This window comes from Lampris incognitus, chromosome 4 (genome assembly GCF_029633865.1).
Source record: "Lampris incognitus isolate fLamInc1 chromosome 4, fLamInc1.hap2, whole genome shotgun sequence".
Taxonomy (NCBI): Eukaryota; Metazoa; Chordata; class Actinopteri; order Lampriformes; family Lampridae; genus Lampris; species Lampris incognitus.
The window spans coordinates 12665303-12692800 of NC_079214.1; the positions used below are offsets into that span (position 1 = coordinate 12665303).

The following is a 27498-nucleotide window of genomic DNA, read 5'->3' on the forward strand; positions in this document are numbered from 1 at the left end:
CATGGCAATTAATGTTGATTTGATCACGTTCAGCATTGCAGTAGAAAAAAAATTGGTGACTGGGGATGTTGGGTACATGATATTATCATAGCACAACATTTTCTAAAGCACTTATTAACATTAGCTTTGAAAAGTGCTAAACAAAGATTATTATTGTGAGATTATTACAATAAAGATTATTATTCTTATCACTGTTATTACTTTTTGATATGTCAAATTATTTTCCCACTTTTTTTGAGCCCTTCTCCATTAAAACCACAGTCTTGAACGTATAAACAGAGGTCTTTTTGATACTTTCTATTTCATATTTAATACAATAGCTGATCAAATATCCAAATCATGAACACTTTTGTACTTGCTCGTTTTAATGGTTATGGTCGGGCAGGGTGTACCAGCGAAAAATCATATGGCGCATATTGTTTTACAGCTTACCATTCTGTAGTAGCTAGATGGTAAGAGTTTGAAGGAGAAATTAAGTTCTTGTGACTTACAAGCAGATATGACAGCAAGGTCATAGAAGACCTTTACAACTGAGGCATCACCAACAGATTAAACTCAGGTTCATCTTGTTCAGTGATGGGCAAAGTGCTGACAGCAACACTGGTGACATTTCAATTCATTTTGAATTGATCTGTGGGATTTGGAGGGCTCAGCACCGCTGCAACACGGATGATCTTCAGGACTGCCGCTTTAGGGCCTTTGCACACCTATAGTCCACTGGCTTTGTTCCGAATCAGGGACTAATTTGTTCCAGTGTCTCACTCGCACCCTGGTTCAGTTTGGCAATGTTTAAAAAAAGGGCCAAAGTTGTTAAGCGAACACCATGCGTGAGCAAACTGTTCCCTCATTGGTCCGAATTTTCACGTGGGAATTTCATCGCTACCTTCTGAATCAACGATTTGAAAATGGAGCAAACTCCCAGGCTCATCACTACAGATGTCACGATTTTCTGGCTGCCATACCAGTGTTATCGGTACGAGTATCAACATGAACTTTGGTTGTGAATATAGACTTCATTTGGGAATAACGTGTTGACAGTGGTTGAAGTGGGCCGGTACTCACCAGTACCGGCCCACTTCTGTGAACCAAGCTTCCGGTACTCTTTTCTGCCCTCTCCATATGTTCCCATTCTCACCTGCCTCCTTTTCTCTGTCAACGGCCAGCCTCAGTAACATTACATTAACCTTACAATAATTGGCCTGGCTCCAAAAGGGGCACACACAAAAAAAAACACGAACAGAGTCAGATGACAAAACAGGGCTTCGAAAGTCAAATCCTACATTGCTAAATGCAGGCTTGGAGCAGCTAGCTAGTGTTAGCACCACTCCCTTGGTTAGATTGGTTAGATAAATTTATGTTGTGAACATCAGCAATATCTCAGAAATTCTCATAAATATCTCCGATATATCGCAGAAATTCAGAATGTAATAATGCTTTTCTGATATGCCAACATGCAGTGGTGGAGTGTAACTAAGTGCATTTATTCAAGTACTGTACTTAAGTACAATTCTGAGGTGCTTGTACTTTACTTGAGTATTTTCCTTCTATGCTGCTTTATACTTTATACTTCCACTCCACTACGATTCAGAGGGAAATCTTGTACTTTTTACTCCACTACGTTTATTTGACGGATTTAGTTACTAGTTACTTTGCCGATTTGAGTATTAACACAAATTATAAATCAACTAATAAACTATATTTTTTATAGACTAAGCTTCCCAGCAGTATGTAACGCAATTAAAATTAGCTCCACCTTTACCAGCTGCAATATTAAAGTGATGAACACATTAATGCAATAGTCCAAATGGGCCATTCTGCATGATGAGTGCTTTTATTTTTGCTACTTTGTACTTTTACTTAAATATGGTTCTGAATGCAGGACTTTTACTTGTAACAAAGTAATTTTATGCTGTGGTATTGCTACTTTTACTTTCTATTCCGAAGACACATCAGGTAAGCTCGTTTTGGTCCGCTGGGTCGGACTGCGTTCTCACTGCAAACGAACCGCTCCAGAATTTGATTGGAAGCGGGCCGAGACCACCCTTTCTTGGTGATCTCTTGTCCCGCATCCGAGAACGGTTGCCGAGTCCACATAGGCCCAAACGAACCGACCTTTGGGGGGGGGGGGGGGACTATCCCAGTTTCGAAACAACTGCTCCAAATGAGCCAGGTGTGAGGGCACCCTTACACAAGGGGGCGCCGTTTGTAAAACCTGGCGCCTTCTGTTTCCCCTGCTCAGTTTTTGCACATTTAGCGTCACCACGTATAAAACATGCAATACAACCTTCAACTTGTAACTTTTTTAAACACAGAGAAATTCATATTTAGGTTTTACATTTACATATAACCTTTTTACATTCATATTTAACATTTACATGTTTCCATTTAACATTTATATATTACTTTATAATGTTGCTTTAATGCAGCTCATTACTCTTGAAAAAGACATTACAATATTTTGCATGAATTTCTCTAAATGATTAAAAAAGTGACAGTCCAAATTGTATTGCTTTTTTCCTTTTTTTACATTTGGCAATGCTTAAATGTGCAAAAAAAAAACCCGAGCAGGTAAACAGAAGGTGCAACTTTTTACAAACGGTACCCCATATTGAACAATTCAACCAGACACGTGCCCTCAGCAGGTGCATATGAGCGCTCCACGAGGTTTCTCATCAGCTTGCTGAACAACACGTGCTTAGATCAGCCGTTCTCAACCCACTCCTCGGGGGCTCCTGTGCCGCTGGTTTTCTGGGTAATTAATTACATTCACCTGTTGCTATTAGCAAGCTGGAACACCTGACGCAACAGGTGAGCGTAATTAACTAGCTGGTAGAGTAGAAAACAAGCAATACTCGGGGGTCCCTCGTGACTGGATGGAGAACCACCGCTTTAGATAATCTACCCCAGCCGCAATTCTGATGGTGGAAAATAGAAAACACAAATAATGATAACTGCACTGGGTCAACAAAGTTATACATGAAGAAAAGAAGAAAAATATATATATACACGTGTTCTCCAGGATGGGTCGATGTGAGAATAGGAAAATGGCGGGGGGGGGGGCGGGATCTGAGGCACTCCGATGCCAAATCTGCTGAAAAGCCTCTCTTCACACATGGCTGGACCCTGTCAGGATACCAACGTGATTCGGCTAAACACAGGTCGCCGTCAGGGGACACAAAAATACAACGGACAGCTGTCCCACATGCAGGCAAAATTAAATCCAAACGTTTTGTCACTTGGCTGGTTCGTAACCGCAGCCTGGATTGGAAACGACTAGCTTGGCGTTTGCCAATAGCAATGTGTCCCCAGTAGCACAAAGCAACGGCAGCTCCGGCTGGGGGGGGTTTGATTGGAGAAGGAATAACGGCTGGTCAATTTCGAGGTGGCGAAAACGACACCAAACAAACAATGCAAAGTGAGACACTTTTCTATTCTCTTGTCAAAACAATTAGGGCTTTTCATTCCATTCAAATTGAATTCGGGGGGGGGGGGCGGGGGGGCAACCACAGGAACTGCCGTGGCCGGGGCGCGAACCCGTGTCGCCCGCACCGCAGGAGACCTCGCTGACCGCTCGACTAAAGGGTCAGACCAGCCATCCGGCGTGTCTACTCACTCGTGCACGTTACAGTATGCATATACGGTGCGGGGGGTCGTTATGCCACCGTGCTGTTTATAAGGTGGAGGATACCTGCAGTCGGCGGAGTCTGACGAAGTCCCTGATATCAGCGATGACACGTTTCTCCCACTGAACTGTGTCCACTGAACTGTGTCCGGATCAGCTGGTTCACCCTCCTCTGCCTGTTGCGCCCCCCCCCCCCGCATCATATCCTCTCTTCAATTTCTAGGGGCTCTTCATCCGTATAATCTGGCTCAGATAAATACGGGCGGCCATCGAATTCAAATGCCTCCTCCACACTGTCGAAATCAGCTAAATGTTCAGCCATGCCTTTGGCAATAAATTGTGAGCAGTTCCTTTATGTCTCCGGCTATGCTAGCTCAACGGAACAAATGGTCAACTCTGATAAGATGCGGTGCGACTTCTTCTTTGGTAAACAAACCACGCCCCCCGCGTGCAAATAGCAGCAGCAGTAAAAGGGATGTTACAAACAGGGACCGGAAGGAGTGAAACATAAAGAAAAAAAATTTGGGGGGGGGGGTTCGCCCCAATTGTGTCCGGCCAATTACCCCACTCTTCCGAGCCGTCCCGGTTGCTGCTCCACCCCCTTCTGCCAATCCGGGGAGGGCTGCAGACTACCACATGCCTCCCCCGATACATGTGGAGTCGCCAGCTGCTTCTTTTCACCTGACAGTGAGGCGTTTCACCAGGGGGACGTAGCACGTGGGAGGATCACGCTACCCCCCCCCCCGAACAGGCACTCCGACCGACCAGAGGAGGCGCTAGTGCAGCAACCAGGACACTTGCCCACATCCGGCTTCCCACCCGCAGACACGGCCAGTTGTGTCTGTAGGGACCCCGACCGACCAGAGGAGGCGCTAGTGCAGCAACCAGGACACTTGCCCACATCCGGCTTCCCACCCGCAGACACGGCCAGTTGTGTCTGTGGGGACGCCCGACCAAGCCGGAGGTAACACGGGGATTTGAACCGGCGATCCCCGTGTTGGTAGGCACCGGAATAGACCCCCCCACGCCACCCGGATGCCCCGTAAAGGAAACACGTCTATCTTTGTAGGGGTCCCTTCCATCATGTCAGATCCTTACAATCAGTGGCGGATCTAGAGTTTTTTTTCCTGGGGTGGCAAAGGGGTGGCATGAGGTTCAAGGAGGGGGGCAACGGACATTATTCTAAAAGTATTATTATTCAAAACTCGGATTTCATCGAATGTATTTTGTTCTCCACTGTTTGAGATGAGTTTGGTGCGGGTCTCACTGACCCTCACCATGCATGTACATAATACGTTTTTAAAGTATATTTTATCTGATTTATAAATGGGGTGGCAACAGGGGTGGCAAGACTGTGTCCCAGAGGTGGCAGCTGCCACCCCGTAGATCCGCGCCTGCTTACAATAACAATCTGAGCCTGTCGGTGGCGTTCTCGCTAAATACCGGACCAATCCCGAAGATCCTTGTCCCTACTGGTCATCTAGACCCCGGATGATGGGAAAATAGGGGCCCGGGTTTAAAAATACCGACCGTTATCCTTGAAGCATGGCCGGTTTACGGGGCTGTGACGCTGTCCGGCTCCTCTGGAAAACCCCTGTTACCCGCATCACTGCTGGTGATCTCCTCATTCCGTGCTCCTGCTAATTGCACTTGATACGTCACGCTCTCCTGGCTGCGATGTGATTACTACCCTAATATGCGCCCCGGGTGCCCTGCGATGCCTGCAGACTGACACACAACTCTATCTGCTAATTGCCGAGTCTTTCTGGAAGTTGCTTTGGATAAAGGCGTTTGATGGATGAGAAAAATATTAGTGTAGATGTGGAATTGCTTGAATCCATATTTTTACGGTTTGGTGCAACAACAAAAACATCAGAGGTTAGCTGTATGACCATCATCCGAGAGAAGGGTGGGGGTGGGTGGGGTGGGGGACCAGCTCAATCAGATACTGTTTGCATTGCACACCGTGAGAGTTTCAACAGCCGAATCACAGTTTTGTGCTCCTCCTCCTCCTCACACTGATTAGAATTCCCTCGGGAAGGCCCGCCGCCTCCATATCTGGACACATGAGAAGATTTAGCGTTTCACAACGACGACGTTTGCCTGTCAGAAAGTAGAGGGACAAAGTGTCGAGATTTTAGTCTTCTCCCAAGTCACCGGATGTCACTTCCATCCTGCTATCGTGGAAACAGTGCTGACAGGGTGTTTATCCGGGACCAACTGCAGCAGCCTGATAGCAGCCGCAGGAGTGGCACACCAGACTACAAACACACAAATGTTAGACTGTACTGCATAGAGATTTATTTATTTATTTATTTTTTGCATGGCATCGTATTTTGAAAGGCGGTGTGCATTTCTCAGGAGCGGCTTCTAACCTTTACCGTTTGTGTCAAGCTTGGCAGTGACCCCAAAAAAACTCACCATCTCGAGGAACGAACGGCCGTTTACAGTTTAGAAATGAACGTTTTATCTTTAGGTGTGAGGCCCAGCGGAAATTAATGGGGTTTTTCTTTTGAATGATGCCCGAGACTCATCCCGGCGTGGAAGCGCTGAGTTCGCCTCCAACAATACGTCGTTTTATTCCGGCATTAGAGAAAGCTGGTTGCGTATGGTAAAGTTGAGGTCGGTATCTACACTTCAGGAGTCTAAGCTTTAAGCCAGCTATTTGTATTTCACATTATTCCGAATGATTTTGTTGCTCGAGATTATGCAAGAGTCGACGCCGGCTTGAAAATTAGGCCCGGGCGCTGGAGGTGGTAACGCCGCGTCCCGAGAGCTGCAAGGCCACGCGACTGAGCGCATGCGAGCCACGTTTAGTCACGGGCGTAGTTAGTGCTCCGCATGGGGCGAAATGAAAATGTTTAAAGAAATGAGACTATTTCATTGGAAGGCAAACCGCCTAAAAGAAGAAGAAGAAGAAAGAAAAGGGGATAAAGTCAGCCATCACATCATAGCATTCTGCAGTAGCACGTTTCTGCCGTTTACATCCACCGTCCGGCCGGCTGAATGACACAGATATGAAAGTTCAGAAACACAGCAAACAGAAAAGGTCAATGATTTATTTCTTCTTCTTTCTTTTTTTTCAAGAGAGAGAGAGAGGGGGAGGGGGAGAATGGGGGTGGGGTCGTATGAATAATTCACAAACAAAACTGCTGGTCAACCACCACATCAATGACTGGTAAATAATTCAACCCGCAGACTGGGTGAGGAGCTGCTTGCCCCTGATTTTGATTGAGAGACACAGGGGCCGGGGCCTGCTTATAGATTCTTGATGGGTTTTACCGCATCAGGAGGAGAGAGGAGAGGACAGGCGAGGAGGAGAGGAGAGGAGCCCACAAATAATTCATAGCGAGGAGCCGCTGATGAGCGAGATGATGAAACCCGGAGTTTGTACTCTCGGATTGCATGATGAATTTGTCAATAGCTGCGTTGCTGTTTTGTGTTTCGCCGCGGCCCCTGCTTCGAATAGCAATTTGCGTGTTTCCATTTCAACAAAGCCGGGACGGAAGCCCGGTTCTGCACCCCTGCCAGCCAAGGTCAGAGTCTAATAAATAAAAGCGAGGTAGAATCGGGATGTTTAGATAAGGGCAACAAAAAAAAAAAATGAATCCAATCCGATATCTGCATGCGTATCTCGCGCTTATCCTCACAATGTGCTTTTCACAGGGGGGGGGGGGAGTTTTATTAGTACCACAAGGTCCCTTTCCCCCCCCCCCCTTTTGCTCCGTTTCGCATTTTTTTCCCATAACATCTACTCAGCTCTTCCGGTTTCTGAAGAGCCGGGGATTTATGTGTACGTGTTTATGTGCACGGGTTCATGGCTAAACTGATATAACTAAGTATTACTTGGATAGTTTCTCATCCAGTTTGTCACGTTAATGGGGCACACAGGCAGAGCGGTGTTTTATATACACTACCGTTCAAAAGTTTGGGATCACCCAAACAATTTCGTGTTTTCCATGAAAAGTCACACTTATTCACCACCATATGTTGTGAAATGAATAGAAAATAGAGTCAAGACATTGACAAGGTTAGAAATAATGATTTTTATTTGAAATAAGATTTTTTTTACATCAAACTTTGCTTTCGTTAAAGAATCCTCCATTTGCAGCAATTACAGCATTGCAGACCTTTGGCATTCTAGCTGTTAATTTGTTGAGGTAATCTGGAGAAATTGCACCCCACGCTTCCAGAAGCAGCTCCCACAAGTTGGATTGGTTGGATGGGCACTTCTTTGAGCAGATTGAGTTTCTGGAGCATCACATTTGTGGGGTCAATTAAACGCTCAAAATGGCCAGAAAAAGAGAACTTTCATCTGAAACTCGACAGTCTATTCTTGTTCTTAGAAATGAAGGCTATTCCATGCGAGAAATTGCTAAGAAATTGAAGATTTCCTACACCGGTGTGTACTACTCCCTTCAGAGGACAGCACAAACAGGCTCTAACAGGTACTATTTAATGAAGATGCCAGTTGGGGACCTGTGAGGCGTCTGTTTCTCAAACTAGAGACTCTAATGTACTTATCTTCTTGCTCAGTTGTGCAACGCGGCCTCCCACTTCTTTTTCTACTCTGGTTAGAGCCTGTTTGTGCTGTCCTCTGAAGGGAGTAGTACACACCGGTGTAGGAAATCTTCAATTTCTTAGCAATTTCTCGCATGGAATAGCCTTCATTTCTAAGAACAAGAATAGACTGTCGAGTTTCAGATGAAAGTTCTCTTTTTCTGGCCATTTTGAGCGTTTAATTGACCCCACAAATGTGATGCTCCAGAAACTCAATCTGCTCAAAGAAGTGCCCATCCAACCAATCCAACTTGTGGGAGCTGCTTCTGGAAGCGTGGGGTGCAATTTCTCCAGATTACCTCAACAAATTAACAGCTAGAATGCCAAAGGTCTGCAATGCTGTAGTTGCTGCAAATGGAGGATTCTTTGACGAAAGCAAAGTTTAATGTAAAAAAAATCTTATTTCAAATAAAAATCATTATTTCTAACCTTGTCAATGTCTTGACTCTATTTTCTATTCATTTCACAACATATGGTGGTGAATAAGTGTGACTTTTCATGGAAAACACAAAATTGTTTGGGTGATCCCAAACTTTTGAACGGTAGTGTACGCGCCGCTGGCAGCGTTGCAGAAGGGAAATAAAGAGGAGCGGGCCGACGTAATAAACCTTTATACTAAATCTGAGCCGGCCGGCCAGCGGTTCTACAGTTGGAAATGTATTGAGCTGAGGGTTAAAGATAAAACAAATGAAACATTGTAGCGAATTCGGGGGGGTCAACGGAACTGCCGCGGCCGGGACGCGAACCCGTATCGCCCGCACCGCAGGAGACATCGCTAACGGTCGAGCGGTTAGCGATGTCTCCTGCCCTCTTTTCACCAACTGCATACCTGATGGTGTCCTGCCCTCTCCTCACCAACTGCATACCTGATGGTGTCCTGCCCTCTTTTCACCAACTGCATACCTGATGGTGTCCTGCCCTCTTTTCACCAACTGCATACCTGATGGTGTTCTGCCCTCTTTTCACCAGTATGTGGACATTCCCACAAGGAAAGATAACATTCTGGACTTGTGTTATGGCAACATTACCGATGCATTCAACGCTCGGGCACATCCTCCGCCCAGTTTTTCAGACCATAATGCTGTCTTCCTGCTTCCACACTACGGATTGGAACTGAAACGCATGCCTCAATTTCACTGGGCCAACCATTGGTCGGAGGACGCCATCACATAATGACAAGGCTCACCGGCATGCACAGACTGGGACACCTTTCAAGGCGATCTGGATAACAGAGTATAAGTGACATAAGAATTTGACTATATCAAATTCTACATCCCACCACCATACCCACAAAAAACTTTTAGAAAATACTCAAACTTCAAGCCCTGGATCACCTCCCATATTACACGCAGCCTGAAAGGAAAGCAGAAGGCATTTCATCGCAGGGACTGGGCTTCCCTTTAACCAATTAACAGACAGCTCAAGAATGACACGAAGGCCAAACTCTAATATAAGAACAAATTGAAGTAGGAGTTTAGAAACACGAACACAAAACAAGCGCGTCTTCGGTGTCTTCAGTCCCTTTTTCTACACTCTTTACACAAACAACTGCATCCGCTGTTCACCCATCACCAAATATACTGATGACACTGCCATACCAGGACAGCCTAATGACACTAACTCCATCACAGCCAATCAACACTCCATTTCTCATTTCACACAATAGTACAGACAACTACCTCCAACTGAATATGGACAAGACAAAAGAACCGGTCATTAACACCCCAAACACACCCCTCCTGGACTGAACCCCATCTCCATTGACGGCAAGACAGTAGAACATGTCAACAACTTCAAATATCTCGGACTCACTTTAGACAGTAAACTCAGCTCTGATCAACACGTCACTGATAGCCATAAGATTCAAGATCCTTTATTTGTTACGTCTCATTATACAATTACAAGAGAGTAAAATTCTTGTGTTTCGGCTCCTCAACACTGCAGCAACAATAGCAATAAAATAACAACAAAACAGAACAAAAAAACAGTAATAATAATAAATAGTGTGGTGTATGTAGGGTGCTGTGTGTGTGTGTGTGTGTGTAGGCCCACCCTTAATAAATGTTCATATGCGTATGTAGTTGTTTGTACATTTGTGTGTGTTTGTGTATGCTAAGCTACCTCTGTGTGTGTGTTTGTGTGTAGACCATAGGTCAGTACCGGTCAGTCCGGCACCAGGCTCAGTGTCTTTAATGATCTTTGTGCCTGATTGCTTGGTGGAAAAAGCTGTTCTGGAGCCTACTGGTCCGGGCTTTGAGGCTGTGGTACCGCTTGTCTGACGGTAGCAGCTGGAACAGTCCATAGTTGGGGTGGCTGGGGTCTTTGATAATCCTATGGGCTTTGCTGACACAACGTCCATTGTATATGTCCTGGATGGAGGGAAGCTCGTATCCACTGATGTCCTGGGCTGTCCGCACAACCCTGTGCAGCGTTTTGCGGTTGTGGGCAGTACAGTTCCCATGCCAGGCGGTGATGCATCCAGTCAGGATGCTCTCAGTTGTGCCTCTGTAGAAAGCCCGTAGAATCCTGGGCCCCATGCCGAACTTCTTCTTGGGATAGACGATCCCAGCAGAGAGTCTACATCATCCGCAAGCTCAGAGCACTTTCTGTTGCAAAAGTATTATTTTGCATTTGTTTACTAAAGCATAATCCAACCCGTCCGGCTGTACTGTTCCCCCTGTTTCTATACTGTGCTGACTGGCCATCTCCAACAAAAACAAATTTACCAGGATCACATATGCTGCCTCCAAAACCATCCACTCTCCTATACCCAACCTCTCAGACATGAACGACAGAGCGATCACACGCCTTACACTCAAAATAGTGAATGACACCCATCACCCCCTCAGTCCATATTTCACACTACTGCCATCAGGCCGCAGATATGGGACTCTGAAACGGCGAAGAGCTCCTTTTGGCAGAAGTTTTGTTCCATCTGCCATAGCAGCACTACACCAACTGCCTCGTTGACCTAGCATAGAGCCAGCCTTATCTGGGGGGGGGGGGTGATACATGCAGGGTTTGAGTTATAATCTGAGCTTTGTGGGGGTCTCTAAAATAGCTAACATTAGGGGTGGAAATAAATGAATAAATATAAAATAGCCCAACGTGAGAGAGAGAGAGAGAAAGAGAGTGAGAGTGACTTCACCGCTCACTACGTGGTGCAACACTTTCACACACATTAGCCCGCTAGCATCAACTGAATCAAAGAGTCTGCAACAGCCTGAAATTGCCCGAGAAGTCTGCGACAGTGCAACGCCAAAGTTTCAGTAGCCTGAAAGATGTCAACCCAGGCCCGGCACCAGGATTAAGTGACTGACTACACCCAACAAACAGTATACTACTGCTTTCTGTTCAATATTATAACGATGCAGTTGGCTGATGCAGCTAGTGGCTTCTTCCAAATGCGTTCGAACGTTCCCAGCTCGCGCGCTCTCAAATAGTTCGCGCAATATTCTACTGCGCCCCATGGTGGCTTGGCGGTGAAGTGCAGCCATGTTCTCGTTCACAAGAAAATACGGTTAACCGGTCACGGCCAGAGCGTCCACGGGGTAAGGCATCCATTAGGCCACCCTTACCCGAGGGATAGTGGGTGTAGAGCCGTGTAGTGTTCGGGGACTCATTGTTCTCCAGCGACCCCTCTGGCCCACCCGGGCGCCTGCAGCCAAGCAACTGAAAGCATTCTCCCTACGCTTCAGCGTGTAAAGTAGCGAGAGCAGCCGACACGAGTTTGAAGGAAGCTGGTGTTACGACTATCTCCTTCCTGTGGAAACGTGAGCCAGGGGAGTTATTCGACAAGAGTTCCGGCCATACGCCATTGGGTTAATCAGGTGGGATAAGGGGGAAAACTAGAAATACATTTATTAAAAAAAAATACGGTGTGTTTAATTCTTTTTGAAAACATGTTTCTTTGAGCCTATTTATTGCCTTGACGTAAATAACACTCATTACATTGAAAAAATGCATTATTTGTGATTAAAAAAAAAGGTTGTTGGTAATGTATTAACGACCCCCAGAGATGACTTTACTGCTTTGATGGGCGCTCAGCTCCCACCGGCTCCCACATAACTCGAACCCGGTGTAGCCCAGTGCTTAATTGAGCTACTGTATGAAGCTACAATAAATAAGATAAATAAATAAGTTACAGTTCATCTGATAAATAAGCTATATTCTCTTCATGGTTATATACACTGCTATTTACAATGGTTACAAGTTGGGTGTATCAGTTATACAGTAAGCCCTAATGCCAGTTCGCTCATGGGCCTTGTTTATTTCAAGTGTTTACAGTATGGTTGCTGCCCATTGCTAATCTTTTCCTCTATCTGGATGAATATGTCATTCATCCCTTTTCTTTGTTTTCATTGGTCACTGTTTACTGTAACTAGCCAACCCGTATGTATGCTGAGATAAGGGGCGGGACATAGAAGTTTGACATCGGTGATTTGAGGCAAAGCGGTCAGAAAGCTGGACGACGAAGACGAATGAACCGAAGCTACTCTGTGTTGTAACGTTAGCTGTTTGTACACAACGTTGGCTCAACGGATTGTGACTCCTGCGGACTCGTGTGTACTTATAGGATATCTCAGAGGTAAATACATGTTTCTGGAACTATTGTGTAAAACTGTGACTACTCGTTGTGGCGTTAGAAGAGTGTTATAAGCTAATCGCGGCTAGCGGTTAGCCTAGCCGCTAGGCTAGCTACCGATTCATTCATATTCATGTTAGCTAACGAGTGTTGCTAACGCTAGCTAAGCGACAAGTTGCTGCTAGGTTAAAACGAGCTGGTATTTGGACTTGGTCATTTAGTCTATGCTGTTGATTCAGGATCGACAGTCGTGGTGTGTGGACCAGTGAAGGAAGGAAAGCTCTTCGGGTGGACAACAACGGAGACCGTTTCTCTTCTTGGGGCCTGTGACTGTTCGTGTTGCTGTGTGTATGAGGATTCTTCGCGCCATTCGTCGCCTCTACTTCTCCGACCTGCGCTCACGGTGGAGCGCCTGTCGCCACCCCCCCCCCCCTCTCATCTCTGCCTCTCTTCAGCTCTCTTCTCTTCTCCCCTGGCCCGGGTTCCGTGAGTACCGGTACCCATCCCAAGTCTGCACGTGCTTTTATTTATGCTTGGTCGGTCAGTAAACAAGCGAAGTGGCCCGGACAGTTTTTAGGCCAGCGTTCACTTTCAACAACAACAGGCCCGCAACGGTAACCATGGTGACGGACTGTTACAGTGTGTGTGTGTGAATGGGCCGGCCATTTTCTTTTATTTGTGATACATGTACATATTGATTGTACATTGAGTTGACTTGATTTTGGGAATTACTTTGATTATTGATTAGAATTGGAATAGGCTTGTAGCCTATTTGTTTAATTGGATTTTGTGTATTGTAAATTATTGTGATCTTTCTATTATTATGTTCATTCACTAATAAATACAAATACACTTTCTTTATTAACCTTTGTGTGATTAATAAATATTCGCCATTGGTATTTGTATTTAAAGCAAAAGTGTTGCGTCCCTAATTAAATAGATAAGATCCTAAAATATAATTACATTAAAGGTACACATGGTTTATTAAAGGTACATAAGGAAGTTATTCTAACCACTTCCTCTAGCTGATGGAGGCACTAAGCGTCAAATTTACATAGTTTATCACTTCAGGTAATAGCGACCAGTATTCATTAGAAGAACTCAGGCCCCGCCCACATGGGAGGGGTTACACCAGGATACGTGTATACGTGCCGGGATACAGGCCGGGAAGGAATGTTATGTGTTTATGTATTTATGATTATGTGTTTATGTATTTATGAATGCTATGTGTTTATGCATCTGTATGTATAGCTGCACATTGTGCTGTGATCGCTGGTATGTTTCTCTGCATGTACTGGCTGTGAGAACAAATTTCCTGCGGGACAGTAAAGACCAATATCTACCTACTATATCTGTCTTACTGAATGTTAGGACAGCTAGAGGAGACGGTGGGGGACAGACACCTTTTGACAGAGAGGATTTACAGCCGGTTAAATACACGAGACGAACATGAGTAAGTTTAAAGCTGGTGTGGCTGGATTTGAAAATTGACTTTTTCCTCTTTGCAGATTATGAATTATTAATTAGCTGAGGATAAGCCCCGTTTGGTGGCAGTTACAGCGAACCGTGTCCACCGGAGAATCAGCTGCGGCGTAATCCTGCTGAAGAAACAGCCTCGCCGCAGTGGTTTCCAACGTCACAAGAAAGATACCAGGGCACGAGGAGGTGCACATTTAGGATGCAGATGGCAAAAAAAAACAAAACACACCCAGACACACACCCGAACACAACACACATTCCCACCGCCCGTCATTGAGACAGTTCAGGAGCGCAATGATATGGATTTATGAGTTTTCTCTGACACCCACCAGATGGTGTGAAATGAGCAAGGAGGGGTGCCAGCGCTAGGTCAAGAGAGACGACCCCACGTCCACGCCTGCCTCTCGGGGAACCGGAGAGGCAGGCGTGGGGGGGCCGCCGCTGCTCCCCGGTAACCACTGTAAACGCAGCTGTTGGTGGCGCTCCAGCAGAGGAAGATTCCCCCCAGAAACTGCCCAAATCTAATTACCCTAATAGAAACATAGCGTCGACTCAAACCACGGCGGAATAAGGGGAGGGTGCATAAATCACAGCGGCGGACGGCAAAACAACATTGATTTTGCCAAAGGGCTCGACGAGGATTTTGTTGATATCAGCGCACACAAAAAAAAAAGGCAACTCAAGTTTAATGATCGATTTTCTTCTTTCGTCCCCTTGAGTCCTAACTTGAATTTGTTTTTCAGACCATTGCCCTATCAACTGTGACTCAACGGTATGGAGAAAGATCAAGCACACCGACTCTTCAGCACGGGGATCAAAGACGACAAAAGACCGAAGCGTTTTCACCGTCGAACCTCAAACACGACTGTGTAGCGTTTCTGTCGTATTTGAGCAATCGTTTACTTTTCCTCGCTATTTTATTTTTTTCACATACATCTGTAACCGGTTATTTTCTCGCCCGGTGCGGGATTCGATACGGGATGTGCTGCACCACAAGGCGACATCACTAACCGCTCGGCTAAAGGGTCAGACCCGTTAGCTAGGGGCTAACGTGTCTTATTAGTAGTTTACAGTCGTCACCCTCCCCGGAAGCGCGCCCTCGCGCTTGTTTTTCCCGCGCTCCGAAGAGACTTCTGAGGATCTGCACACTTCCGGATCCCACCGCTGCCACCAATGTAACCGGTTATTTTCTTGCCCGGTGCGGGATTCGATACGGGGTGTACTGCACCACAAGGCGACATCACTAACCGCTCGGCTAAAGGGTCAGACCCGTTAGCTAGGGGCTAATGTGTCTTATTAGTAGTTTACACATCTAAAGGTTAAAACCGAGAGCTGGAGCGGCCGGGTAGCATAGTGGTCTATTCCGTTGTCTACCAACACGGGGATCGCCGGTTCAAATCCCCGTATTACCTCCGGCTTGGTCGGGCATCCTCACAGACACAATGGGCCGTGTCTGCGAGTGGGAAGCCGAATGTGGGTATGTGTCCTGGTCACTGCACTAGCGCCTCCTCTGGTCGGTCGGGGCACCTGTTCGGGGGGGGGGCTGGACTGGGGGAAATAGCTTGGTCCTCCCACGCACTACGTCCCCCCTGGTGAAACTCCTCACTGTCAGGTGAAAAGAAGCGGCTGGCGACTCCACATGTACCGGAGGAGGCATGTGGTAGTCTGCAGCCCTCCCCGGATCGGTGAAGCAGCGACCGGGACAGCTCGGAAGAGTGCGGTAATTGACCGGATACAATTGGGGAGAAAAAAGGGGGGAAACCCCCCCCCCCAAATAAAAAAACAAGAGCTAAGTGTGCACTAAATAGGAAAGGCCTGCAGGGATGTAGCAGGTTAGCATAGAAGCTAGTTTGTGAGGACAGACTGATAAAAGGCAGGCAGAGAGACAGACACACAGATGGACAGGAAGTGAGGAAGACGGCACGAGAATGAGGAGATGGCTTAAACCGAGTTACATCACAGGGGAGAGGAGGGAATGAGAGAGACAGAGAGGAAGAAAATAGACTCACCTGATTGATGTGTTTCAGTTTATCTATGATTTGATTTATCACCGGGTCGGCGCCCTTCACTTTGACCTCGGGGTTGGCTGTCTGAGCTTTGATCCCGTTGCCCACCACTCGGAGAGTATAGCTGCCAGAGAACAGAGGACACGGCACCGTTTTGTTACTCCAGTATTTTCACTTAAACACATGAAATCAATCCTTGTGTACATATCTGAAGATTGTCGTGTTGCAGTGTTGTTATTGTATGTTCAGTACACTGAGAGAGCCACGAAACCGGCGTCAAGGGCCCATGTGTGTGCAAACCTACATGGCCAACAAACATGATTCTGACTCTGAAATGCGAGGAAACTTGGAAATATATCAGTATTCTGTTAGAAAAAAAACAAACAAAACAAACAACAAAAAAAAGCAGTTGACATTCTTTCAGAATAGTCCAAACCCCATTAATCCTGTCGTCTCTCTCAGAACGAACTGCTAAAAGTCATTGTGATTAATACGGGACGGCAATATTGTAATTACTCTGGAAGTATATCCACTGTGGTACAAGCAAGAGACATGGGTACCTTAAACCACAGCACCAAACTAGTAGCAGGCATGTGTCATGATAAGCTAGTAAGGCACAGCCAGCAAGTCAAGTCAGTAAGTGCTTATATTTCGTGGTATTGGAGTCAATGTAATGCTTGGTTTGTTTTGTTTTTTCATGGTTCTGGCGGCATATGGACACTGCTTGGCATCCTCCTCATCATATTCTTCATATATTTCATAATTCCGTTATGATTCTGTTGTCCTCTTTCAATGTCGTGTTCTGTAAATTGTGTTTTATTCTGTAAACACAACATCCATTGCACGTCTGTCGTCCGTCTTGGGGGAGAGCTCCCTCCTCTGTTGCTCTCCCTGAGCTTTCTTCCTACCCCCCCCCCCCGTTAAAGGTTTTTTTTAGGGTGTTGTTCCTTATCCAATGCAAGGGTCTAAGGGCAGGATGCTGTGTTGCTGTAAAGCCCCCTGCGGCAAATTCGTAATCTGTGATATCGGGCCGCACAAATAAAATTAACCTGGTGTAACCGGTTATTTTCTTGCCCGGTGCGGGATTCGATAAGGGGTGTACTGCACCACAAGGCGACATCACTAACCGCTCGGCTAAAAGGTTCAGACCCGTTAGCCCTAGCTAACGGGTCTTATTAGTAGTTTACAGTCGTCACCCTCCCCGGAAGCGCGCCCTCGCGCTTTGTTATTCCCGCGCTCCGAAGAGACTTCTGAGGATCTGCGCACTTCCGGATCCCACCGCTGCCAACAGTGTAACCGGTTATTTTCTTGCCCGGTGCGGGATTCGATACGAGGTGTACTGCACCACAAGGGTCAGACCCGCTAGCTAGGGGCTAACGTGTCTTATTAGTAGTTTACAGTCGTCACCCTCCCCGGAAGCGCGCCCTCGCGCTTTGTTATTCCCGCGCTCCGAAGAGACTTCTGAGGATCTGCGCACTTCCGGATCCCACCGCTGCCACCAGTGTAACCGGTTATTTTCTTGCCCGGTGCGGGATTCGATACGGGGTGTATTGCACCACAAGGCGACATCACTAACCGCTCGGCTAAAGGGTCAGACCCGTTAGCTAGGGGCTAACGTGTCTTATTAGTTGTTTACACTGACTTGACTCGAAGACCTTGTGGAACTATTTCACGCCCACCTTCTTCGACAGCAGAATCAGACTCGACGATAAAACGGTCCCACCAACGCTGGGTTTTGTTTTGATTTCTCCGTTGTTGCGCCCAATGTCCACGTGCCATTACCGCGAGACACCATCGGATGACCTTTACTGTAAAATCTCCTGCCCTGCTCCTCCACAGCATGATTAATAGCAGGCAGAGGAGATTACATCGCAGCCATCTGTGCCCAATTGCACCCAATGAAAATGTGTCACACACTCCATAAATATGATTCAGTTTTGCGGCTGGCCTGCCTCTATACTGGAATTGAAACATATTGCATATTAAGTGGATAAAAAACCAGCGCGTGCGCTCGTGTCGTCCTGCAATGGGCAAAAAAAAAAAACATTTAAAAAAAAAACTCATGTACCTTGAAGCCACAAATGCAGACGCCGCACATCGCCACGGTTATTGCACATGCATGCACAAACCCTTCCTCCCGTCGGACGCGCACGCTCGCGTGTGCACGTGCTATGTCGCGCACGCGTTTCCCTTTTTAAATCCAGTAAGCAACATCTCTGTGCCGTTGGGATCCATAACCAGAGACGCATAAAATCTCAGCGACTCGGGGGGGGGGGTGGGGGGGGTTCATGACACCACCAAGAAAACGCAGGCCCCTAAAACCCCCTAAAAGGTGTCATAGATTAAAAAAAAATAAAGAAACATTCATGGTTCTGCACCGACCACAGGCTGCGAGGGGGGTATCAAAGGGCTGAGTGATTGCCCGTGTCTCGGCGGACCAGCGGCGGGATCCCATAATCCATATCCCCCTCACCAAAGGAACGCTTGGTTTGCATCTCATCTCTGCTCGCACCGCTATTCATCCCCAGATTGGAAATTTGAATCATTTTGTTCTCGGATCTTATCCCCCTTTTCATTCAACCCTTCTTTTCTTTTCTTTTTATCTGTGTTTGTCAAACCCTCGCTACTGTGACGAAACAAACAAACAAAAAACAAACAAACCACAAAACAAAATGAGGGCTTCTATAGCCTCATTTTCTAATTCGTGCACAAACTGGGATAGTCGCACCGTCCCGACTCACTCTCGTCGCAGTACAGAAGACGTGATAAAAGAAACGCGTCATCCGCATTGTACAAAAAGAGTGATACCCTTCCCCCCCCCCCCACATCCCCACTTGGACATTTCACACAATGGCGCATGTGTAATGGTGGCTCGCGCCACTGTGACCCATTTGAAATTGCAGGAATATAACTTCGCAGGGGGCCGGCGGAGGATTACAGCTGATGGGAAATTGTGTCTGCAAAGTGGGGGGGGTTTTGTGGAAATTGTCGATCGAATTCACCATTTTCCATTGCCTGGAGCCCAGTGACGGAATCGCTCTGTATTTTTAGCCGCGCAGTAGCCATCTGTAATTAAACACACACACATATATATATATACATATATACATACACTACCGTTCAAAAGTTTGGGATCACCCAAACAATTTTGTGTTTTCCATGAAAAGTCACACTTATTCACCACCATATGTTGTGAAATGAATAGAAAATAGAGTCAAGACATTGACAAGGTTAGAAATAATGATTTGTATTTGAAATAAGATTTTTTTTACATCAAACTTTGCTTTCGTCAAAGAATCCTCCATTTGCAGCAATTACAGCATTGCAGACCTTTGGCATTCTAGCTGTTAATTTGTTGAGGTAATCTGGAGAAATTGCACCCCACGCTTCCAGAAGCAGCTCCCACAAGTTGGATTGGTTGGATGGGCACTTCTTTGAGCAGATTGAGTTTCTGGAGCATCACATTTGTGGGGTCAATTAAACGCTCAAAATGGCCTGAAAAAGAGAACTTTCATCTGAAACTCGACAGTCTATTCTTGTTCTTAGAAATGAAGGCTATTCCATGCGAGAAATTGCTAAGAAATTGAAGATTTCCTACACCGGTGTGTACTACTCCCTTCAGAGGACAGCACAAACAGGCTCTAACCAGAGTAGAAAAAGAAGTGGGAGGCCGCGTTGCACAACTGAGCAAGAAGATAAGTACATTAGAGTCTCTAGTTTGAGAAACAGACGCCTCACAGGTCCCCAACTGGCATCTTCATTAAATAGTACCTGTTAGAGCCTGTTTGTGCTGTCCTCTGAAGGGAGTAGTACACACCGGTGTAGGAAATCTTCAATTTCTTAGCAATTTCTCGCATGGAATAGCCTTCATTTCTAAGAACAAGAATAGACTGTCGAGTTTCAGATGAAAGTTCTCTTTTTCTGGCCATTTTGAGCGTTTAATTGACCCCACAAATGTGATGCTCCAGAAACTCAATCTGCTCAAAGAAGTGCCCATCCAACCAATCCAACTTGTGGGAGCTGCTTCTGGAAGCGCGGGGTGCAATTTCTCCAGATTACCTCAACAAATTAACAGCTAGAATGCCAAAGGTCTGCAATGCTGTAATTGCTGCAAATGGAGGATTCTTTGACGAAAGCAAAGTTTGATGTAAAAAAAAATCTTATTTCAAATACAAATCATTATTTCTAACCTTGTCAATGTCTTGACTCTATTTTCTATTCATTTCACAACATATGGTGGTGAATAAGTGTGACTTTTCATGGAAAACACAAAATTGTTTGGGTGATCCCAAACTTTTGAACGGTAGTGTATATATATATACACACACACACATATATATATACATACGTATATATGTATATATGTATATGTGTGTGTATATATACATACACATATATATACACATATATACACACACACACACACACACACACACACATATATACACACACACACATATATATATATATATATACACACACATATATATATATATATGAAAACAATAGAAGTTAAAGATGCCTTTGGGCTGGGTATTACTGGGCTGTCTTTGAGACCGGCGGTATTGTTTGAAAGCTTTCTACAATGATTTCACTGCCTTCAATGAATGTCAGGACTACAAGAATTGCTAATATCCCCAGTCTAATAGTAGACTGTATGCTACCTTCTGAGGTGTTGCAGAACTACAGACAAGTATGCCTGTTGCCTTGCATATACTGTGCTAGTTAGTCAGCAGTCTTGCCATCGTTTGATATTTAGCAGAGGTGTAATATCATTAAATCGTGTTCGGAGTCATAATCAAGGGCCCCGTAACGGGGATGGAGGTAGGACGTTTCCGTGGATCCCGACTCACAGGGGGCCCTCGGCGATGTCAGACTGTATGCCTTCGATACTTAACATTCAATGTCTAAAAATCTGTCCGCTTAATGTCAGTCTAAACAAGCTGTAGTTTTAACTTCTAGCTAGGCAATAATAAAGGTAATTATGTGCTTTAATCAGCCAGTGATTACACAGAACAATACAATCCAGTGACCAATCAAGAATCAAGACCTTAATATCGCTCTTTTATCGTTAGGAAGTACAAATCTAGGTTCTGCCAAATGCGGACAGACAAGCGGTAACATACTGACATATATATGTGTGTGTGTGTTGTGTTGCAGTTTCATTTTGATTTACAAACGATTTCCAAACCAGAACAGGTTGGGATATTCTATCCTTTAATGTGGGATTATCATAATCAGGATTACCGAGTCTGCCAATATAGACATCAGGTAAACAGTCTGTACACCTCCAGTGAAAGCCGTGACGCGGGGTATAATACAACAGCAGTCAATAATGCCTCTGGCTAAGACTTAGCCCCAAACATCGCGGCTGCCATGTTTGTTCCAATTACTGAGAAGCCCTGAGCCTTGAAGTCGTATTGACATGTGCCAGGCCGAGACGAGGAATTAGCCAGACGGGGCTTTGGAGCAAGGTGGCAGTTTTAATTAATATGGTCTGGATAGTTGGGCGGTGGGTAATGGGCAGTTTGAGTCGGGGTACGTGTGTTTGAAGCTGTACTGGGTTGATCTATAAAAAAGAAGAAGAAGAAGAAGGCCATTTTATTTTGGCATTGCATTCTTACAATGAATGTGTTCTCTGCATTTACCCCATCCTGCTGTAAAGGAGCAGTGGGCAGCTGCAGCGCCCGGGGACCAACTCCGGCTCTTCTTTCCACTGCCTTGCTCAGGGGCACAGGCAGGAGCATTAACCCTAACATGCATGTCTTTTTGATGGTGGGGGGAAACCCACACAGACGCGGGGAGAACATCCAAACTCCACGCAGAGAGGACCTGGGACGGCCTGGGGTTCGAACCCAGGACCTTCTTGCTGCAAGGCAGCAGCGCTGACCACTGGGCCACCATGACAAAGTGTTGTCAGATATATGCTTGTTCAAACACAGTTGTGAGGGAAGGAAAAAAACTCCTAATCAAGACTTGGCTGAGGAAGAGGTGGTGGTGCAAGCGATTTTGAGGCAACGGAGATCAATATAGTGTCCGTCAGGGATGGGGATTGGTATGTGGGACACAAATAACATGAAGGAAATAAAGAAAACAGAGTTATGATAATACTATGCAGCTGGCACAAAAAACAAAAACTCTACACTGACTAGATAGTAATCTCCAGAAAAATGCTCCTCTCTCTCTCTCTATGTACTTTATATACATATTTGGCCAATGCAATCACTAAAATCTCGCCCTATGAGTAGTGCACACGTGCAAATCTAGATGAATGATATACCTTCATCGGTGAATTAATATTCCTAATGAAGCAAATGGGTTAATTGTTCATTTCCAAAAACGTCAACTAGAAATTTCATCCATCCATTCCATTATCCGTTCATTATCCGAATTCGGGTGGCGGGATGCTGGAGCCTCTCTATACCAGCAGTCACTGGGCAGCAGGCTGTGAGGCGACCGCGCTAACCACTGCGCCACCGTGCCGCCTTTTCAGCATAAATCCACATCAAAACTGTATTTTTCGCTTCCCATGTCTTGTATTCGTTCAGCCCAGCTCTGGTATACATAACTAAAACATAAGACACGCCAAACGGTTACACCTCCTACATACTTTGTACTGGGCTCTGTCAATTTTCTATTAGGGGGGGGGGCTCAGCTATGGCACAGCTATATTCAAACTGCATTTCAGTCTACCTCACTCTATACTATACATCAGGGTTTCTCAACCGGGGGTCCGCGGACCCCTAGTGGTCCGTGGTGTAATTACAAGGGGTCCGTGAAAATAAAATATCTTTAAAAAAAAGATCCTATGACATTTATAGAAATAGGATTATTTTACTCAAATGTGACTGAGACCTTTATCTACCTAAACTATAAAGGGCAACAGGACTTTTTTCTCTAATTACATCTGTTTCACAAGTGTAATTTATTGTATTTCAATAAGAGATCTCGCTCCCGTTTGCATTGTTAAAAGTTACTGCGTAAAAATTCTGTTGTTACATATATCTGAAAGTTACTGAATACATAGTATTCTGTTTTGTTACATATATCTGAAAGTTACTGCATAAAAATTCTGTTTTGTTACATATATCTGAAAGTTACTGAATACATATTCTGTTTTGTTACATATATCTGAAAGTTACTGAATACATATTCTGTTTTGTTACATATATCTGAAAGTTACTGAATACATATTCTGTTTTGTTACATATATCTGAAAGTTACTGCATAAGAATTCTGTTGTGTTAACTATATCTAAGTTACAACTGAAAGCTCTTATTTTTGCCCCAAAGAGTGAATAAATGCTATAATGCAATTTAAAATGCAGTTTCTACTGTTTCTACAAATTGCAACCCCCCTCCCCCAAGATCAGGTGGAGGGGTCCTCAGGGTAGATCAAAAATACGCAGGGGGTCCAGGACCCCAAAAAGGTTGAGAACCACTGCTATACATATGCTACAAATACTATAAATTACTATATTTATTATGTTATAAATATAATAAATTATTATTGAATCTAGTATATAAATAAATTATTCATTATTAATAAATACAGTATAAATTATTATATTTATTATATTGTGGCGGACACCAGGGGCTATGCCTCTCACCCAGCAGGACTGTGAGCTGGGGGCGTGGTTTACGTTCCCGGGCTTGTTCCTGCTGCAGTTGGTTTTGGGAGTTGAGGAATAAACATCCAACTCGCCTTGGTCTCCTGTGTGTTTCCTCATTCCTGCCACGATATTGTATTTATTACGGTATTATAAGATACCAGACATTTCAAAATATATAAAAAAATGTGCTACTATAAACGGTGTTGTACAGCTTAAACACAAACACCGAATATGACATACGCTTCACTTTCACCGAAATTAGTTATTCGCATAATCAAAATTATCCCGGAAAATAACGGCCCTGCAAAGCCGCGTGCCTTTGGGCCCCCGCGCTGACGGCGGCGTCTCGGAGGCCGTCGGTGCCGAGTGGATGTGACGACCTCAGAAGGCAATGTCACCTGTTTTACAGCTCCTCTTCCGTATTGGGGCTTTATGGGAAAGCCGGCGATGAGGGGGGGGATCCAACGGCCTCGTAAAGCCAGATGGTCAACAAAGTGGTAGACTTTTCAAGACGTTAACACCCCATAAAGGTAATAATGCCCGTGATTAAACAGATGCGGAAAGTGCAACACACACCATAAAAGACTCATTGCGGCTTTTACGATGTCGCTGACGGTCAAACGCGCTCGCGTTCAAAACGACGTCCCGCCCAGCCGCTCGTTCAGAACCGCATCCCCCGTCCGCCGAGGAGACCGTCTATACGCAGGCAAACGACCACGCGGCAGGGCACGGCGTCCCCGGTTGCTGGTTTCACTCCGGCGCGGCTTATCAAACCGATGAAGAACTCTCTCTGCCCTCTGATGTGTAGCCCTCTTTCCCACCTTCATCCAGAACCGAGCCGACCCGACACCGGGTTCCCGGAGATGCGGGGGGGGGGGAACATTTGAGAGGATGATTATGAATTTACGAGGACTTCTGTAAACACACATAAACAACTCATCCAGCCAGGAGCGACCGCCTCAGCGCCGGGCTGTGAAGCAGTCCAGGCAGCAGAGACGTAAACGCTTCACCGCTGACTGGGCTTCCCCTCACAACTGCATCATGTCATATCTATCTGTCTGTCTGTCTGTCTGTCTGTCTGTCTGTCTGTCTGTCTGTCTATCTATCTATCTATCTATCTATCTATCTATCCGTCTGTCTGTCTGTCTGTCTGTCTGTCTGTCTATCCGTCTGTCTGTCTATCCGTCTGTCTGTCTATCTATCTATCTATCTATCTATCTATCTATCCGTCTATCTGTCTGTCTGTCTGTCTGTCTGTCTGTCTGTCTGTCTACCTCAGGAGTGGAGCCAGAGGAACACAAATAGATAAGAAAAATAAAATTAAAATAAATAAATTAAAAATAAATAAATAGCAAATAATAAATGAATCAATAAATAAATACACAAAAAAATAAATAAGGAAAAACAGATAAGGCATGGAGGCGCATGGCCCTGCTTTGCCTGTAAATCTGAATCTGAATCTGAATATGCAGTGCCAGTCAGCGCCGCAATTATATTCCCTCATATGCTATTTATTAAAAAAAATAAACGCTTTTCTTTTTTAACTCGAATTTTTTGGAAAAAAAACACAACGATCCCAGAGAAAACAAACAAAAACAAACGCGTCTTTATGAAGTTGACCGTTGGACAGTGCTGGGCACCGAGCATCCGGGACTTCTTACCTGGGCGGGAACACGGAAAAACGACCTCGCTCTGAGCTTCGCTTCAGCACAGGTGATGCGGATGGGAGGGGGGCGGGGCTGGGTTAGCTGCGGACATTGGGCTGCATCTAGACTTACGTATTCATGGTCTACCAGAGGCGATATTATGAACCCTACATAGGCCTCGCCAAAATCCCGTTTCTGGCTTTGTCACGTGTGTGCCACCGTAGCAACGCGAAAATATGTTGTTATGGGGTTAGCGCTCATCAAGGAAACGCTGTACACCCACAATTTAACCTGTCTAAGTTATCCACAATCAACATTAACGTTTTTAACTCAATCTTTGCTTGCTCCACGTTTGAGCATAGGATACTTCACCCCTTATCATGACTACAAACAAAACGAGCTCCTATATTGTAGTAATATGACTTTTACATTTATACACAGGTAACAACTTACTGATCAGCTTTCTTAAATGTGAGAAAGTCTATTTATTAGATATATGTTCATTTTCAGACAACTAACGTTACTTACCTCCGTTCTGTTGTTGACAGCCAGCAGTCCAAAATTACAAAAGCAGCCAGCTGTCCAAAATTGCGAAAAATACAAAATTACAAAATTGAAGGTAGCTAACGTTAGCTTTGCTTCGCACCGAGTTGATAGTTGATTGTTTCCTTAGCAACGCAGCGGAAATCCGGCGTCCGTTCGCGAGATTTGGGACAGGGTACGGGATTTTGGCGAGGGCTATGTAGGGTTCATAATATCGCGAGCGGGCCAGAAAAAAGCACTCGCAACTACTTCCCAAAGACACCGTGTCCTCTTATCACAACAGCTCTCAGAGGAAGACTATGGACCACTAGAACTAAAGGACATGCTGGCAAAATGGATCATATGGGGGTTTTTATTCTTCAGAATGCCCCGTCTCTCCCTCCCCCTTTCATTCAGTATAAGAAAGGCTGAATAGCCCCCCGACCTTCCGCTGCCACGACCTTCTACAGAAGCTGAGGAGCCCACAGCTGAGCTGGCAGCTAGATGGCGCTCACAAGATTACATTTTGGGCTTGGCCTGTAGTTATCAAGCATGGCAGGGCAGGAATCTGCTCCTAACGGGTCAAGATTTCCCACAGTGACCCAGTTTTGGTTCTGCTCTTACAAGCGGGATGGAGAGCATATTATCAACACTGCTCTCCTAGGGAAGATCTGCTGCGTCCACCGGTGTTTAGCAGAGCTGGAGAGGACTCCTAATCTGTCAGGAGTTCCCAGCAGGCGGTGCCGAGACCGAGAAGTGTGTGCACATTCCGCAGCAGGAGAGGTGAATTGAGAGACATCCATCCACCCATCCAGCCACCCATCCATCCATCCATTATCTGAACCGCTTATTGAGAAACACTGCTTAAAAAACGAAGAGCTTATTATCTCCACCAGGCTGTCACCTGGAGGGGATTATGCATTTGGTGTGGTGTGTGTGTGTGTGTGTCTGTGTGTGTCTGTGTGTGTGTCCGCAGCTAATCTCGCAAACCACTGGACCTATCAGCCTAATACTTTTTGCGCACCGTTATGACTGCATGATGAAGAACCTGGGAGGGGGGTGGGGGGGGTGCAGAGGGTGCAATGCACACAGGCGCCGCATCAGCGGGGGCGCCCGGTGCACAGTAAACAACTTCTGGTTGCAGGCCCATTTGTTTTTTAAAAGTTCAATATTCATAAATATTATTACTTAGATGACAATTTTGGATTAGAATATATAGATACATGTTATATTTTTTAATTATAATAGTTTTTTTTGCATACAGTCTTCTGGCGCCCCCGCTGATGTGGCGCCTGTGTGCATTGCACCCTTTGCCCCCCCCCCTCCCCCGCCTCCGTTGCGCCCCTGTGAACCTCTCGTTTGTTCTCGCTCGCTCCCTCTCTCCACTCCCTCTCTAGCTCGCCCGACCAATGCCGCTCTCTGTCGTTGCCCGGTCTGAGTCAACCGTGCGCAAGCGCGACTCACAC

The 27498-nt window shown here is 45.6% G+C and overlaps 1 long non-coding RNA gene across 1 annotated transcript in view; it reads right to left on the reverse strand.

The window, feature by feature from the left end:
• Window positions 1-16377, reverse strand: part of LOC130111874 (uncharacterized) — a 108442-nt gene extending 92065 nt beyond the window's left edge. The window contains exon 1 of the long non-coding RNA XR_008810177.1: window positions 16256-16377. This is a non-coding gene — a long non-coding RNA (uncharacterized LOC130111874). The remainder of the gene's footprint in view (window positions 1-16255) is intronic.
• Between the last annotated feature and the right edge of the window lie 11121 nt (window positions 16378-27498).